Source organism: Lactuca saligna, chromosome 1 (assembly GCF_052625555.1).
Source record: "Lactuca saligna cultivar CGN05327 chromosome 1, ASM5262555v1, whole genome shotgun sequence".
Lineage (NCBI taxonomy): Eukaryota > Viridiplantae > Streptophyta > Magnoliopsida > Asterales > Asteraceae > Lactuca > Lactuca saligna.
The window spans coordinates 47360292-47373603 of record NC_136417.1 but is presented as its reverse complement, the minus strand read 5'-3'; the positions used below and the strand labels follow the sequence as shown (position 1 = coordinate 47373603).

General features: G+C 38.3%; 1 non-coding gene across 1 annotated transcript; it reads left to right on the top strand.

Annotated features, from left to right (window-relative positions):
- Nucleotides 1-13205: 13205 nt before the first annotated feature.
- LOC145028025 (small nucleolar RNA R71) lies at nt 13206-13312 on the top strand. Its single transcript, XR_013675783.1, has one exon. It is a non-coding gene; the product is annotated as a small nucleolar RNA R71 (small nucleolar RNA).

Below are 13312 nucleotides of genomic sequence, written 5' to 3'. Positions count from 1 at the left end.
GGCTAGAGCAATGGTGAGCCATAACGGCATCACCACAAACTTATAGTGACCATAGCGAGTCCTAAAATCCGTCTTCTGCACATCCTCATCCCTAGCTTGCATCTGGTGATAACTCGATCGTAAATCAATCTTGGAGAACCAAGATGTACTTTATAGTTGGTCAAAAAAATCATTGATCCTCAAGAAGGGATAACGGTTTTTCATCGTTACCTTATTCAGCTCCCAGTAGTCTATACACATGCGATGTGACCCATCTTTCTGTTGGATTAATGTCTAAGTCCATAACTATAATTGGTAAGACTTGACCCGACCCGGCATGGTCCATTTGGGTTGCATGGCATCATGCACTTGGATAGACTATAATGAGAGAAATAAGACACTTATGGTTATTAATATATTATAAGTTCTAGTATATTAATAATAAGAATAATAAGATTATTTAATTAGTATTGATCAAGAATTAATCTAGGATTAATTAAGTGATCAAAAGAAGACTAATTAAATATATGGGTTGATTGTGTAAATCATCCATACTTGTATAGTAGGCTAATGCTCCATGGATTATCTAGTTGGGCCAAAACCCATATGATGCTCCATGGATGCTCCATGGTATATTTGAACCCATGGATCCAAGGAAATGGAAAGTCATGACAATTAGAGTTTACTCTAATTGTATAACTATATAAGCATCTTATTCTTGAGGAAAATCGGCCACTAGATTATTCTAGAGAGGGCTAGCCGATTTTATGAAGTGTAGAATTCTCTCAAGTTATTCCAAGTGTATTTGGTGTTGTGTGAACCATTTGAGGTGTCACACTTGGGGCACTAGGCACTCAAGCTTCATGAAGACATTCTACATCAAAGAGGTATGTATTCTATCTTGTTATATTGATAATTTTGTATGCTAGATTAGGATAATACCTTGGATGTTCATATTTGCATGTATAATAGAGAAAATATAGATCCAAGGTATTTAGGGTTGCATGCACACTTAGGAGTGTTAGAATGCTCATAACCCAACAGTGGTATCAGAGCCTAGGCTTGTTTTCTTGTTATACTTGCAAATGGAGCTGAAAAAACGAATTTGTTGCTGTCAGATCATCAGACTCGGCGAGTCCATGCCTAAAAAGTGATCAAATCGATCCAACTCGCCGAGTTGGTTCATGCACTCGACGAGTTGGACCCCAGACAACATATTTTCGAGTTTTTTGGCTAGAAATGGACTAGGAACATTACCCTAAGTTGTTATTGAACTTATAAACTTGTTTTTTGATGTGGTAATGTTCATGCTAATCCATTTTCAAAGATAATTGTCAATAGATTCATGTTTTGTATTGGTTTAAAGGTTTAGACTAATTACATGAAAAAGTTTGATTTGAATTATCTTGTTCGTATGAGTTGCTTAGATTAATAGAAAAGTTAATTGAAATAGTTGTTTTCAATCCATTTTAATCTAAGAGTTGAGTATAAAATGTGTTTGTGTAACTTGTCCTCAAGTTACATGAAGAGTCACATTAAAGACTCATAAAACTCATAAAATTGGCAAAGGTTACAAAAATGAAGAGTCTAGTTCTAATTAATTGGAGTTATGACTCCATAATTTGTCCTCAAGTTATGGAGGACCAAGAGTCTCTTCATTAAATAAAAAAAATAAAAAAAAATAAAAAAAAGTGTAACCTTAATTAATTCCATAAGTTATAAAAATAAAGAAAAGTTAATTCTTTTATTAGTTTAAAGTATTCCATAAGTTATGGAACTTGAAGAGTTTTTGGATTAAAACTACTTTAAACACATAAGTTATGGAATTAATTAGTTTTGAATAGTTTCAAAACTTGCCCTCAAGTTTTGGAATTTGTAAAGTTTTCTCTTATGAATACTTTAATTCCAAGTTAGCCCTTAGAATTTTAAAAGTTAAAATTCAACCCTTATACTTTATAATATTATAAGTTAATAATATATATATGTATAAGAGTAAAGTCGGTCTTACCGCTAGTACGCCTCATTCACGAAGCCGGTCTATAAGGTGGGTATAAGGTTGTTGCCTATAAAATGGCAACTTAATGGGTTTCCACTCTCACCCACCGCTTGCTTGACTGGTGGAGGGTCGTTAGCCGAACGGGTTTGACAGGACTATAATTCTCCCTTCATTAAAAGTATTAATGATAAATACTAAGTAACTAAACTCTTAATAATTCCCAATCTTAGTTACTTAGGAAAATGTGAATAAGGTGCTAATCCATGAAATTACACTTTGCATTTTGTTTAAGTCGATTAGTGGAGCGTGTGTGGTTAACCGGCACACTAACTCGTATTTAACAAGGTAGGCAAAGGGTAACTTAATGTTTATCAAAGTATCGATGGAGCGTGTGTGGTTAACCGGCACATCGATTAAGGGGTAATTTATTAAGGGTACCAAGTGATTTGCATGGTTACTTCACACCTTGTTTTGTGATCCTCGGCATCCCAGTCACAAATCCTGAAGGGCACACTCGAGATTGAAACATGCCATTGAACAGTTCAATGAATCTCAAAGATCTAGGAGTTTCAAATCCAATTAAAACCTAATAATACATTTCGTTTATCTTGGTGGAAATTGGTGAATCGTCATTCACCTACCTTCAAATTGTTTTATAGCTTGGATTACGGCATACCTCTTCTAAGTTATAAAATAGTTTGTTGGGTCCTACCCTTAATATTTCATATTGGGTGTCATATTAAGGACCTTAAGATCAACTATCTTGAATATCTCCCAAAACATGTCTGGTTTAGATATTTATGATCTTCCCAAATCTCTTGAAACTAGCTTTCCTAAATGAAGATGATGTTCCAATGGAAATCATACTTCTGTCACCTCCTCCAATTATTCTCCCTACCCCACAAGTTCTTTAAAAGTTTAAAGTCACTCGAGCCTTATTGGCAAGTAAAGGTCTTGGTGTGATCACATCTTGGAGATGTAGTCACATATTGACAAGCTGGGAGAGTTGGGTGTCAAAGTCTTGAGAAAGTTGGTGGTTCAATCACTTTCTAAGTCACATAGTGAGTTCTTTTGGAACACCTATGAAACAGACTATGACAAGACCCTTAATGATCTTATCTATTTGCTAAGATCAACTTCCTGAAACTTTATGGACATTGACATTGGTGACACTGGAAATATAGAAAAAACATTCTCTTCCCAAGGAAAGGGATTGACCATAGTCAACTAGGTTGACCAAATGGTAAAGAGAAAAAGGCTAAGTCTGTAATAGTCTTGTGTACCATTATCAAAGGGTCCATATGTTTATATTGCCAAAGTAAGGGTCATTAGTTGCGAAGCTGCCAAATTTACCTAAGGATGTTAAAGTCAATAAGATTGACTTTACTTCAAGTAAAGTCCACTAATCTAACTCTGTTAAGTTTCTATTCTGAGATTCCTGATACATGATGTGACTGGGTCACATGGTAATGTTTTAAGAATCAAAGAAAAGTAAAGGAACTTAAAGAAAGAATATGCTGAATCTGATCGCATAGATGGATTTCTATCGCGTAGTTTGAAAATCGGATTCTTGAGCTACTTCTTAGGAGTTATGAGATATTGCTAACGAATAGATAACAACAAGTTTTCATATGGATTTTAAGGATAAGTTTTTCCGCATAGTTTTAAAATAAAAGAAAATTTTGATTTTATTTATTTTAAAATATCCTTACAATGGCATTTGAGGAAAAATTGTTGCTTATATGATTCCATTAATAGCAAGAGTGGAAATATGAAATTGATTCTTTCATTTGTGGTAATGTCTAAATTTACCAAATAAGTAAAGATTCTCATCATCCAAAGTCTCAATTGGACCGGGACTTGGAATCATGCAAGTTGTATAGCATGATGAATGAGAACTTTCAAGTTTTGGAAAATTAAGACTAATTACTTATTCACATGGATGTGTGAGTCAAGTAATAGACTAAGGGATCGAGTACATAGTCATGTGCACTGATTAAGTCCACCACAAAAGATTGATAAGACTATTCGTCATAGTTTACTAAAGCTCAGTAAATATGATTATACTTACAAGCTTAAGTGTAACTCTGAGACATTGGAAAAGGTTCCAATGCATGGCAGAGCAGATAAGAAGAATCAACTTAGGCAGAAGGATAAAAGTTTCTCAAATCTGAAAAGATGGGAGAGTACTTTAGTATCAGTTTTTGTGATCATCTTAATGATTAAGAAACCATATCAAAATTAGTTCTCTAAGGAAGTCTTAGTGCATTCTTATGACTAAGAAGAAGGGATCTTGAATTGTTGAAATGGTTAAATCAAGAAGATGAGTCATACTTCGTTGCAATACAAGTCTTAGAGTCATACTCCAAGATTGTAATTTGAGTGACATGTCTTTAAGAAGGTTTAAAACACGTGTCAAATGTAAGAGTAAAAGTGTCCTACTCTTGTTCATTTGAAGTTGGTAAGTTGTGATGTTTTGCATAAAACAAAGACCAACTTAGGCCAATTGTGTGAAGTGTTTGTCTTGGTTAGAATCCACACTATCTCTTGGATGTTTGACAAGGGAGTCTTATAGGTCAAGAGGATAGTGGGATTCTTAAAGGTCTTGAAAGTCTCAAGAACTAATCAAGAATAAAACCTAAAGTTCTTCACTAGCACACGACTTGAGGTTTATAACCTATCGTGTTGACATAGTCTGTGCCCATTCCAGTTAAAGTTGAGTTCTTAGAGTTCTTAGTTTGTTGCACAACAACTTGGAAGCAATGGCAGGCCCTTGAGCTGCCAGGTGGCAAGAAATTAAGATTGAGTTCAGTCCATATTAGTTTGGATTTGTCATTATCCTTGTCTTGTGACTATGGTTTTGATAATTCACATGGATAAGAACACACACACCATTAAATCTAAGTGTCATAAGGTTTCTCTCCGATTCATGAAAATGATGGTGAGGAAACACTTTCACTAAGTAGAATTTAGCTAGATAGCAATTGTGATATTTGCATTCTCAAAGTCGTTAGTGGAGCGTGTGTGGTTTACCGGCACACTAACCTGAACTTGTGAGAAGTAGAAAAAAGGTCTAACCATTATGATTACAGCATCCCTCTTCATATTTGTTTAGACACACAAGTGTGCTATCTAAGGGAAGGTGTATGATTTTGATAAAGTCTTATCAAAGCAATCTAGTATCAGAAATCTGAGCTTTGGTAGAAAGTTAGTTGATTTCTGAGTACATGTCAAAGCTAGTAGGAGCATAAGTGTTATGATAATAATCATCATGTTAGTGGGAGCATGATAATTATGATAAAAGATTGCAAGTTAGCAATGTTAATTATAGAAAACAAAAGGTTTCAATTGGGAAAAAGTTGTTTTGCTATAATTAAGGGAGAGGAAATTATACTTCATCTCAAATCTATAAGCTTAGATCGTGAGGTTTTAATCATTTAGTCAAGGATATATATGAATTTCATGTTGGAATGGCTCAACATAAGGAAATTCTGTATATGGGTCCATTATTTGCGTTCTTAAATTTGATTATGATTACGGCATCCCTTTTCATAATCTGAATTATGAGAACTTGGCAAATAGAAATGGAAATGTTATAGGAAAAGACTGGTTTAGTCTTTATGTGAGACATCATGAATCGTGTCCCATATGCTTCGGATATAGGATCGATTACATGTGCTATATTCATCCTTTCTAAAAATTTCCAAATGCCTGGGGCATTAAGAAGGGAAAAGGTTTAGAACTGGATATGACTAAAAGGATTAAACAATTGTCGAGGACAATCTAAGGTTTACCAAAGATTGGTTGCTCAAGGACAGTTAGAAGTATAGTGATAATTCTGGAAGGACCATATTGACATAATCTGGAAGGAGGCAACTCTTGTTCAGAAGTGATGGTCAAAATGGAATCCGGAAATGTTTCAAAGTCAGAAATTTCAATCTGTGTAAGATTAAGGAAACTTAATGCAAGAAGGATGTTTCCAAGGAATTGATCTCCTTTGGAATACTCTGTAATGATTGTTGCCAAGTCTTTCTGACTTTGTGCATAACCATTACAAGAGGATCAATGCATATAAGTTTAGAATCTAACAGATTTCAGTAAATGACATGAATTTGGAATTCTTGTATTTACAGTAAGGATTTGGGAGTGTGAAAAGAGAATCATTGAAGTTATGTTCAATTGATCTAGTTCACAAAGTAAAGATCATAGAAAAACATAGTATGCATACTTGGTGTATGGCATGACTAGTGTTTAGAAAACATAGTGTACATGCTTGGAGCATGGGACAACTATTGTTTTAAATTCAAGAATAAAGTTGATAGCTGAAACAGTATACAATGAATAATGTGTAATCATATGGTGATAAATAAAAGGTGTTTTATTTATGTTCATAGGTTTTGATACCATATTGGATTCAATTATTATTGTGTTTCACTTTGCATGTTTTGACTTCCCGAATAAACTAGGTTATTCTTCCGGAATGACTAAGTTATTCAAACCATCCACAGTCGGTCATATGTTGGAAGTAGATATGAATTAAGACTGTCATGGGTTGGCTTGTAGAGGTCTAAGGTGTTGGACAAAGGACTACAACACTCATGAGTGCTCATAAGTTCTGAGTATTGGATTCAACCCGTGCTCATTGGAATCACTTCATGGATTTTATCACGAGTGATCATGAGACGATAATATCTTATATTCTTCAAACCTAGAGATATGAGTTGTTACTATGAGTTGATAGTACATTGATTGCACGAAACCGCATTTGGTAACTCAATGCTATAAAACGTGCCTTTGTGTATGATTCAACAAGTAGTAGAACAAGCCATATGAGTTGAAGTTTATCCATTCCTTTTACCTTCGGGATAAAAGCGATATCTGTGGGCCCCTCGATGATTTGATGATGACAAATGGAAGTGCTCGGCCGGGCCAGGACTGATTTGATTTGTTCAATTAGTCAGTCGTCATAAATCGGAAATCGGGAAACAACAAATGGACAGAGAGAATGATTATAATCCATGTCTCAGTCCATATGATATCTAGAATGGAGGAATATATGATCCCTTATCTAATGGACAAGTCATTGACAAAGGTCAGCGTTTATCGACAAGGTCAGAGTTCGACAGAAGCTTTTGAGAGCTACGATTGCCAGTTGGTTCCTGAAGTCATACGCAATAATAGTTTTAGACTTATCCAAGTGGGAGACTGTTGGATTAATGTCTAAGTCCATAACTATAATTGGTAAGACTTGACCCGACCCGGCATGGTCCATTTGGGTTGCATGGCATCATGCACTTGGATAGACTATAATGAGAGAAATAAGACACTTATGGTTATTAATATATTATAAGTTCTAGTATATTAATAATAAGAATAATAAGATTATTTAATTAGTATTGATCAAGAATTAATCTAGGATTAATTAAGTGATCAAAAGAAGACTAATTAAATATATGGGTTGATTGTGTAAATCATCCATACTTGTATAGTAGGCTAATGCTCCATGGATTATCTAGTTGGGCCAAAACCCATATGATGCTCCATGGATGCTCCATGGTATATTTGAACCCATGGATCCAAGGAAATGGAAAGTCATGACAATTAGAGTTTACTCTAATTGTATAACTATATAAGCATCTTATTCTTGAGGAAAATCGGCCACTAGATTATTCTAGAGAGGGCTAGCCGATTTTATGAAGTGTAGAATTCTCTCAAGTTATTCCAAGTGTATTTGGTGTTGTGTGAACCATTTGAGGTGTCACACTTGGGGCACTAGGCACTCAAGCTTCATGAAGACATTCTACATCAAAGAGGTATGTATTCTATCTTGTTATATTGATAGTTTTGTATGCTAGATTAGGATAATACCTTGGATGTTCATATTTGCATGTATAATAGAGAAAACATAGATCCAAGGTATTTAGGGTTGCATGCACACTTAGGAGTGTTAGAATGCTCATAACCCAACACTTTCTTCCTCACAAATAGGATCAGGGCTCCCCATGGCGAACTGCTCATCCTGATAAAACCCTTGTCTAGCAGCTCTTGCAGTTGCGTAGACAAATCCTGCATCTCGAGAGGAGCCAACCGATATGGTGCCTTGGCTATCAGAGCTGCACCACGGACTAGGTCAATCCTAAACTTGAGATGTGTCTTCAGAGGTATCCCAGGAAAATCCTCTGGAAATATATCTGGGTACTCTCACACTACCAGTGTATCATCCACTTTCATCTTACCCTTGTCCTGGGTATCCATAACATACGTGACGTAACTCGTGCAACCCTGCTAAAGATAGTGCGTCGACCTTGTTGTTGTACATAGGGTCAGTCTACCCTACAACCTCTTGCCCTGAATCACTAGCCATCCCCCACTAGGAGTGTGAACCCTCACTAGTTGTTGCTTGCAGTCAATCACAGCCCCATTGGGGCTCAACCAATCCATACCCACGATGACCTTGTTCCCTCATAGGGTAATAGGAACCAAATCTACTGAAAACTAATCGTCGAGTAACAGTAGAGTACATCCCCTGTGAACCCTCGTAACCCTAACGGTCCTGTTATATGCTATCTCTACATCAAGTGGGCAATCCAGCTCTCCTAGAGCTCGTATGAATCACTTGCTGAGTGCAAGCGACACAAAAGATCGGGTAGCCCCCGAATCAAACAATCTCGGGGCAGATATACTATTCACAAAGAACGATCCTATAACAAAACACATAAAAATAAGAAAAAAATTAACATAAATAAAGAGATAAGGGGAAGATACATACCCATAATGACATTAAGAGATGCATGTGCCTCCTCTGCTGTCAACTGGAAGGATCTACTCTTCGCCACTGGCACCTCAGCACGGCCCTCACGGCCATCTGTAATCCTTAATGTAGCAGGGGTGGGTGCCACCACATGTCCTACTGCTGCCAAGTTCGGACACTGGGACCGCTTGTGGCCCCTTTGATTTCATTGGAAACAAATCAGACCAGATGTTGTAATACGTGCTAGAGGGGGATGTTACAAATGGTATCAAAGCTAGGGCACGGGTGGGAGTAGTACCAGAATGGGTGACCCCTTGGGAAGTCCTCGTGCCGAGTGGCCCAAAGCGGACAATATTGTGATACGTGCCAGAGGGGGATGTTACAAATGGTATCAAAGCTAGGGCACGGGTCGATGTGTTCGACAGGGATGTCAAACCCTATAATGGGGGGTGAAAGTGGGTTAGATCTGATCCCACATCGGCTTGGAAGGAGAACGAAATATTTCCTTATAAAGGGGTGTGGATACCTTCCTTGTCACAACGCGTTTTAAAGCCGTGAGGGCAGCAGATCTCATAAGAACTTTGTAGTTAAGCGTGCTCGGGCGGGAGTAGTACCGGGATGGGTGACCCCCTGGGAAGTCCTCGTGCCGAGTGGCCCAAAGCGGACAATATTGTGATACGTGCCAGAGGGGGATGTTACAAATGGTATCAGAGCTAGGGCACGGGTCGATGTGTTCGACAGGGACGTCGAACCCTATAATGGGGGGTGAAAGTGGGTTATATCTGATCCCACATCGGCTGGGAAGGAGAACTAAGCATTCCTTATAAGGGGTGTGGATACCTTCCCTATCACAACGCGTTTTAAAGCCGTGAGGGCAGCAGATCCCATAAGAACTCTGCAATTAAGCGTGCTCGGGCGGGAGTAGTACCAGGATGGGTGACCCCCTGGGAAGTCCTCATGCCGAGTGGCCCAAAGCGGGCAATATTGTGATACGTGCCAGGGGGTGTTACATGGTAGCTATACAATCCCTACTTATATTCTTAGTTCTGCCGCACTTAAAGCAAGCTGAACTACCCGCTCTACATGTCCCCTCTTGCGACCTACCGCATTTGCCGCAGTGGCCTCGTCTATAATGGCCCTTCCTTTCGGAATCTGTCCTGGGCTTCTTGCCCGAACCCTCCACACTAGATGTCACATCTAATTTCCTCTTCCTCTCCATCTCTAGATCAATCTCTCTCTAGCTCTGGCAATCATATCCTCTAGCGTTTTGCAACTGGGTTGTCTCACAATTTGCCGAATGTCACTCCTCAACATCTCATGATATCGAGCCTTTTTCATCTCCTCATCCGCCACATACTGCGGAACGAGAAGGTCTCTCTCCCTAAACTTAGCGATGATCTCAATCACCATCTCATTAGTTTGCTGTAAATCCTTGAACTCCCTAGCAAGATGTTGCACCTCTATCACATGTGCAAACTCAGCTTTGAACCTAGCTGAAAAATCACTACAAGTTATTGCATCAAGAGCTACATCATCACTAATAGCGTGTCCGACCTCCTCCCTCCAGTCACGTGCCTTGTCCTTCAGAAGACAGGATGCAAGTCGAACCTTGTCCCCCTTGGGAAATCTGTTAGTGAGGAATGCGTTGGCAACATCCACCAACCATCTAGTGCTCGCAATAGGGTCCTGATCCCCATGGTAGTCGGGAGCTCCACAAGCTCTAAACTCCATAAAAGTCAGTGTGTGAGACCCCATCCTGGCCACCACCTCGGTGCAGAAAGCACTCAACATCTCATCTAAAAGCTCTAAAATACCCTCCTTGATCGTGCAAAAGATCACAGGAGTCTGATCCATGATATTTTGCGTGATCTTAGAGGAGATAAACTCCCTAGTTTGGTCGTCTAGCTGCCTGGCTCCTAAGCCTGAGCCCGATCCCTCACCAGCACCTGAACTGCCGACTGGTCTAGTGCGTAAAACCACCATTCTGAAAAATACATCATAAAAAACATCAAAAATACTAATCAAGCCTCGAGGGATCTCACATACTACGAGTTCTTTGGATTCATCTCAGCCTTCCATGACTTGAGTACGGATCCTCTGCTTTCAGTAGTAGGGGCCCATACTACCTTCCACATCTATCTGTACTTTCCTCAAGAACTGCCTTGACTTCACCAAGTCCCTTCTACTACTTTGCTTCACATGTTACTCTTATCCTAGGCTTGCCCTAGGGTAATCACCATCCCACTCTCTGCCATCAGTTGTATAAGAAGGCCCTACTATCTTCCTGTAACTAGCTCGCGAATACTATTATATATCACTAAGACTAGATAATTCTTCGAATGAGAGATCCTATCCTATAACGGTTGGACTTAAACAAGAGCTGCGAAATAGGGCTAGACCTAACCTTATGAAAATTTTTAGTCCTCGTAATATGTAACTTAACATATTCATTTACTAATTAGTAAAAGACAAATAGGACTCCTAAAAGCACAAAGCAAGCAACATTCAAGCATTGTTTGAACATAATCAAGCATGTACTATCCAGGCCATCATACTGGTTAATCTATACTAGCATGCAGTTCATAAAGCTAATAAACATATAACAGGCACATAAGGCATCCTTCCTAGATCCTTAGCCCTAATCTAGAATGCATTTCTTATAAACATATCATAACATAAACTTGTATGGGTAATTTGGGAGTACTTACTTGAGCTCGATAGATTGCATGCACCACACCCTTTTCTCATTTTTCAAAGTTCCTTTCACTTTTTCTAAAATTATTTTCTTTCTCTCAAAGTCCTTTTTAGAAAAATGCTTTTTCTTTTGAAAATTTATATACCAATTCCTTAGTTTGAGTTCAGACACACCTGAAAGTGTGCCCAAATCCCTCAAACCAAGGCTCTGATACCAACTTGTAACATCCCAAAACTACGGTCCAAAAATTTCATTTTTAAATCATTAATAAAACCATAAATATCATCAACATATAAAAATCATAAACCATGTATCTCAAAACTATCATAACAACTGATAATGTACCAATATCTCATATCAAACTATCATAACAACTGTTAATGTATCAAAATCTCATTCCATGTGGACTGGTGTTGGTTCAGGGAGATCAAGCTTCTTGAAAAACGAATAGGGCATCAAATTAACACTAGCTCCCGAATCGGCTAGAGCATGACTAGTAACTAGATTCCCAAATTGGCATGGTAAGTTTATGCTTCCCGGATCACTCATATTTTTCGGTAACATGTTTATCATTGGAGTGGAACAAGTTTCATTTAATACCACCTTCGATAGTCCCTCCATTTTCTTTCGGTTTGTTTGAAGGCCCTTGAGGAACTTGGCATATTTTGGCATTTCGACTAAGGCCTCAAGGAATGGAATATTTATTTCAGGAGACATTATGTGGTCTAAGAACCTCCGATAATCTTCAACATGCTTCTCTTGAATTGCTCTACTTGGGAATGGAAATGGTGGGTGGTAAGGATTTACGGGTTCATCAATTTTCTTTTCAACTTCTTTCCACGTCGTGGCATTTGTACCACGTCATGGTGATTGTTCAGATCCTCATCCTTGACTTTCTTCCATAACTTCCTTCTCCCCGACCAAGTTGTTTCTGTCTATGGGCATTAAATGAGTGATAATTTTCCCGATTCTAGTGGTAATGGCTTGGATGTGAGCTCCTCTTGGGTTTTGTTCAGTGTTCCCTGGAAGTCCTCACATGGGTCTTTCATTAAATTTTTTAGCTAATTTGCCAAGTTGTTGTTCCATGTTGAGGATTGAAGCTTGTTGATTTCTAAATAGTGTTTGTTGGTTTTTATCATCTCTTGTTGTTCATTCATCATTACTCGTAACTCTTTTATCATTATTTGTTGTTCTTTAATTGTCGCTTCAGTTCCCTCGTGCCTTTTTTCAGATGCAACTGCAAATCGGGTGAGTATTGTCTCAAAATCAGATTTATTTTAAACCGGTGATTCCTCTCTTTGGTAAAAGCCTCTCCTTTTCTGTTCATACTTTTCTTCCTTGGTTTTTTATATTCATCATAGAGTAACCACTTTTTCTTGGGCTTTCTCCAGTTTTCATCAAAACGATCACCACTCGAGTAGCAAGCTTGAACCTTTTGGTTTCCATTCTCATCAAGGTCACAATGATATCTCTAATCAAATGCGGCCCATTGTAGTTTTCACACCCAAACCGAATAGCATGGATTGTTTGATCCATCTTATTCGTTCTCATATCCACCTTTTGCAAGATTGACAACACTGCCGACATGTCTTCTGAAGCAGCATTGGCAGATCCCTTCGTTATGTCATTCCTCGGATTGCGGTATTCTCTAGAGTGCTTAGAGAATTCTTCATTGAGCTCCTTAATTTCTGCCGGATTTTTCTTAGTTAGCCTTGAGAGTCAAGGAGTTGTTGAGGGTGACGTTTACCCCATCATAAAATATCGATACTTCTTGTTTCACATTGAGGTTACTTTGGGTGCAATTCCTAAGTAGAACCTTATAGCGTTCCCATGCTTCATACATCGACTCCCCCATTTGTTGTTCAAAATTGGCAATGGCCTTTTTGAGCTT